This window comes from Cervus elaphus, chromosome 12 (genome assembly GCF_910594005.1).
Source record: "Cervus elaphus chromosome 12, mCerEla1.1, whole genome shotgun sequence".
In the NCBI taxonomy this organism is placed as follows: domain Eukaryota; kingdom Metazoa; phylum Chordata; class Mammalia; order Artiodactyla; family Cervidae; genus Cervus; species Cervus elaphus.
In genome coordinates, this window is record NC_057826.1 from 25570010 (window position 1) to 25575726 (window position 5717).

At 42.7% G+C, this 5717-nt stretch overlaps 1 non-coding gene across 1 annotated transcript; it reads left to right on the plus strand.

Annotated features, from left to right (window-relative positions):
* Positions 1-898: 898 nt before the first annotated feature.
* TRNAG-UCC lies at positions 899-972 on the plus strand. Its single transcript has one exon. It is a non-coding gene; the product is annotated as a tRNA-Gly (tRNA).
* The last annotated feature ends 4745 nt before the right edge of the window (positions 973-5717 follow it).

The following is a 5717-nucleotide window of genomic DNA, read 5'->3' on the forward strand; positions in this document are numbered from 1 at the left end:
GCCCTCAATCTTTTCCAGCATCAGGGTCTTTGCCAATGAGTCGGCTACTAGGAACCTTAAAAAATGCACATAACTGCAGGTTACTCTCAACCTCTAAGTGGCCCTGGCCAAAACCTGCTGTTGAGAGCAAAGAATTCCTGCAAAAATGGTTTTTCCCTTTTACACATTGATTTTTCTCAGGACTTTTTTGCTTCTCGATAAGAGGAGACAACCTGGTAAAGTGTCCGTCTCCTCTTCTCATTTAGAGGAAATCCATCTGCAAGAACAAGCCCTGAAAATTCCCCTTGTTCAACCAAGCTGAAGGGCCTCTGAGCACATTCACACACGGAATGTCTGGCTCCCTCCCTACACCCACTCCACCAGGGTTTGAACTACAGACATAGCACATTTCTCTGTATTCCTGCCAGCTCTAAATCATGGCCTCACATAGTACCAACTGGTTTTCTTTACCTCTTACGTAAATCTCCAAAGCCTGCAATAAAACACATCCAAATTCTCACTGGAGTACTTGCCACCTGCCCCTGTCCCCCTAAGATGAAGCTGTGATACTTGGCCTTGAAGTCTGGGATGTTTTTGTTAATGTGACACACCTCAGAAATCAGTTTCAAGAAGAAAGGGTAGAAGCCTCCCTCTTGAAATTCCTCTCTTGAAGTTAATAAAAATGTCAGTGATGGACTATGTCCAGCAGGACTGCTGGCAACCAATACACAGTCACAGATAAACTATAGCCACGCTGTTTTCTCACACAGAGTGCCAACGTCTCACCCTTTAGAGACCAGCTTTTCTTAGGAAACACAGCTAGCACTAAAATCTCAAAAATCTGAGAACTGATCCAGAGACCCCGGAGTTTCTGTTTCAGGGATGAACTGTTCACTCAATAAACATGTATATCAGGAATTCCCTGGTGGTCCAGTGGTGAGGACTCCCACACTTCCAATACAGGAGGCCCAGGTTTGATCCCTGGTCAGGGAACTAAGGACACAAAAGTTTAGCAGGCCCCCCAAAAGGAAAAAATATGTATATTTTAAGGCAGAAGTTTTAAAAGTTGGGGTACAATTCATATAATATAAACACCATCACCTTAAAGTTTACAGTTCAGTGTTTTTTAGTATATTTCCTGCATTGTGCAACTTCCATCTCTCTAATTCCAAAGGATTTCAATCATAACAGAAAGAAATCTCATGTGAAGAGATTTTTTTCTTTTTTTATTATCTCCTCCCCCCACCAACCCCTAACAGCCACCAGGTATTTTATGGATTTGTCTATTCTGGACACTTAATATAAGTGGATTCATATAATACGCAGCCTTTCCCATCTGGCTTACTTCACTTAGCATGATGTTTTCAAGGTTGTAACAGTACGTCATTACTTTTTATGGTCGAATATTATTTCACTGTATGGATAGACCACATTCTACTCATGCATGCACAAGCTGATGGACTTTTGGGTATTTCTGCTTTTTGGTTATTATGAATATTGCTGCTATGAACGTTTGCATACAAGTTTCTGTGTGGACACACATCTGAAATTCTCTTGGGGTAAATACCTACAATAGAACTGCGCACACGATCGTGACTTTGTTTAACTTCCTGAGGAAGTGCCAGATTCTCTCACTTGCTGCGTGTTAACCAGCTCCCCTATCCTCTGTGCCAGGAACCAACAGCACAGTGGTGGACTGGCAGGCCTGGCCACGTGCCCTCTGGGGCATGCAACTCAGCAGAAGGAGACATTAAACAGATTATTAAAAATAATGATAAAAAACTTCACTAAAAAAAAGATCACTTGTACAAATTCCAAGAAGGGGAAGTTCATGCCACTATGAGACTATAATACAGGGAGGCCTGACCTGAGGATTGAACCAAGGTCACAGGACAAGAACACAGGCACTCTTGAAACAACAAATTTAGGACCTGTGATACCAGGAAAACATCCTTATTAACTAGAAATTGAAATGAACAAGTTCTTGTAATTAAGTGGGGTTTTGAAATTTCTCACCGTTCAGAGGCAGAGAGGCTCCACCTGCCCCTGTGGAAGGTCTGAAGTGATTTATGGGAATATTTAGACATGGAAATGTGACAAGGGAACAGGCCAATAATATTTGAGGATAATGAATAAACTCCCAGGCTGCCTCCCTCCTCCTCTTTAAGGCCCAGGAGAATTTTCTCCCTTCTTCATTTGTCCCTGCCTTCCTGACTCAGACCTTTGCAGGTTTCCCTTCCTGCAGATCTTCCCAACAGCCAATTACACAACATCAACCACCTATTGTTTAAAGTAGCAGTTCAAATTCAGCCTACACAGGAAGAAGGGAAGCTCTGGAAATGTCAGCAATTAATTCCCAGGAATGTGAAAGTTTAGTTTGACCTCAAGAGATTAATGTTGCCATATTTCAAGTGACAGAATTTTATGAAGTTTCGTTCCTGTTGAAAGAATCTAAACTATATGTACTGTGATCAAGGCACTGGGTTAGGTGCTCTAGGGAGATACAGAGAAACAGAGTTGTTGGCCTCAGTCCTGTCCTTAAGAAAGTGTCCAGTGAGAGGGAAGAGCCTGATGAAAGATATGCACTGCACATGTGAATCCCGCGAGGCTGATGGATCCATAAGAGACAGAGTTACATGGGGGAGGAAGAACAGTCTCCTTGGGTTGTGTTGGGAACCCCAGACTTCACAAAGGAAGTGAGGCTGAGGATAAACAAACAGACCTTACACAGGCACCCAGCAGGGGAGATGACTTTCCAACACAGCAGATGACAGGTGCAAAGGCCCAGCAGTAGGAATTTGAAAGATATGCTAGGTATAACATAGAGGTTCTTGAATGATGCTTTTTTTTAAAAAAAAAAAAAAAGAAGACACTTTGAAGTTTCTAGTTTTTATCGAATAGTCCCGGTAAGGTCTGAGGTTTCTCTTTCATCCCTAACCAAGGAGATCTCAAACTATCGGGGTGCAATGATCAGAAAGAGAACACTGCTGGCTATTCTGTTCCTTTTTCCCTTGTTTCACTCCAAGTGTGAGAAACATCCCATAAGCTTAGGGTCCCGTGATGCAGATGACAGTGAATATAAGCAAAAGGGCTCTCTTCTGGCTGATCCTGGCTGGTGATGGGTCATTGGAGGAGCAGGGTGGGATCTCTGGGATAGGTTGGGAACCCTCCACCCATCCACACATGCATAGGTCTTACCTATCAGATGTGGCATGGGGCTTTTTGCCTTCCATCCTCCATTTTGTCACTGGTTGGTTCATTTCTGTTATCAGACAGAGTGCCTGATGAACTATGGACGGAGGTTCATGACACTGTACGGGAGACAGGGATCAAGACCATCCCCAAGAAAAAGAAATGCAAAAAAGCAAAATGGTTGTCTGAGGAGGCCTTACAAATAGCTGTGAAAAGAAGAGAAGTGAAAAGCAAAGGAAAAAAGGAAAGATATACCCATTTGAATGCAGAGTTCCGAAGAATAGTGAGGCAAGATAAGAAAGCCTTCCTCAGTGATCAGTTCAGTTCAGTTCAGTTCAGTCACTCAGTCGTGTCCAACTATTTGCAACCCCATGAACTGCCACACGCCAGGCCTCCCTGTCCAACACCAACTCCCAGAATTTACCCAAACTCATGTCCATTGAGTCGGTGATGCCATCCAACCATCTCATCCTCTGTCGTCCCCTTCTCCTCCTGCCCTCAATCTTTCCTAGCATCAGGGTCTTTTCAAATGAGTCAGCTCTTCACATCGGGTGGCCAAAGTATTGGAGTTTCAGCTTCAACATCAGTCCTTCCAAAGAACACCCAGGACTGATCTCCTTTAGGATGGACTAGTTGGATCTCCTTGCTGTCCAAAGGACTCTCAAGGGTCTTCTCCAACATCACAGTTCAAAAGCATCAATTCTTCAGTGCTCAGATTTCTTTAGAGTCCAACTCTCACATCCATAATGACTACTGGAAAAACCATAGCCTTGACTAGATGGACCTTTGTTGACAAAGTAATGTCTCTGCTTTTTAATATGCTGTCTAGGTTGGTCATAACTTTCCTTCTAAGGAGTAAGCGTCTTTTAATTTCAAGGCTGCAATCACCATCTGCAATGATTTTGGAGCCCAAAAAAATAAAGTTAGCCCTCAGTGTAAAGAAATAGAGGGAAACAATAGAATGGGAAAGACTAGAGATCTCTTCAAGAAAATTAGAGATACCAGGGGAACATTTCATGCAAAGATGGGCTCAATAAAGGTCAGAAATGTTATGGACCTAACAGAAGCAGAAGATATTAAGAAGAGGTGGCAAGACTACACAGAAGAACTGTACAAAAAAGATCTTCACGACCCAGATAATCACGATAGTGTGATCACTCACCTAGAGTCAGACATCCTGGAATGTGATGTCAGGTGGGCCTTAGGAAGCATCACTATGAACAAAACTAGTGGAGGTGATGGAATTCCAGCTGAGCTATTTCAAGTCCTAAAAGATGATGCTGTGAAAGTGCTGCACTCAATATGTCAGCAAATTGGGAAAACTCAGCGGTGGCCACAGGACTGGAAAAGGTCAGTTTTCATCCCAATCCCAAAGAAAGGCAATGCCAAAGAATGCTCAAACTACTGCACAATTGCACTCACCTCACACACTAGCAAAGTAATGCTCAAAATTTTCCAAGCCAAGCTTCAACATTACGTGAACCGTGAACTTCCAGATGTTCAAGCTGGTTTTAGAAAAGGCAAAGGAACCAGAGATCAAATAGCCAACATCTGCTGGATCATTGAAAAAGCAAGAGAGTTCCAGAAAAACATCTATTTCTGCTTTATTGACTATACCAAAGCCTTTGACTGTGTGGATCACAATAAACTGTGGAAAATTCTGAAAGAGATGGGAATACCAGACTACCTGACCTGCCTCTTGAGAAATCTGTATGCAGGTCAGGAAGAAACAGTTAGAACTGGACATGGAACAACAGACTGGTTCCAAATAGGAAAAGGAGTACGTCAAGGCTGTATATTGTCACCCTGCTTATTTAACTTCTATGTAGAGTACATCATGAGAAACACTGGGCTGGATGAAGCACGAGCCGGGAGAAATATCAATAACCTCAGATATGCAGATGACACCACCATTAGTGAAGAAGAACTAAAGAGCCTCTTGATGAAAGTGAAAGAGGAGAGTGAAAAAGTTGGCTTGAAGCTCAACATTCAGAAAACTAAGATCATGGCATCCAGTCCCATCACTTCATGGCAAATAGATGGGGAAACAGTGGAAACAGTGGCAGACTTTATTTTTAGGGGCTCCAAAATCATGGCAGATGGTGACTGCAGCCATGAAATTAAAAGATGCTTACTTCTTGGAAGGAAAGTTATGACCAACCTATACAGCATATTAAAAAGCAGAGACATTACTTTACCAACAACATTCCATCTAGTCAAAGCTATGGTTTTTCCAGTAGTCATGTATGGATTTGAGAGTTGGACTATAAAGAAAGCTGAGCACTGAAGAATTGATGCTTTAGAACTGTGATGTTGGAGAAGACTCTTGAGAGTCCTTTGGACAGCAAGGAGATCCAACTAGTCCATCCTAAAGGAGATCAGTCCTGAGTGGTCATTGGAAGGACTGATGTTGAAGCTGAAACTCCAATACTTTGGCCACCTGATGTGAAGAGCTGACTCATTTGAAAAGACCCTGATGCTGGGAAAGATTGAAGGCAGAAGAAGAAGGAGATGACAGAGGATGAGATGGTTGGATGGCATCACTG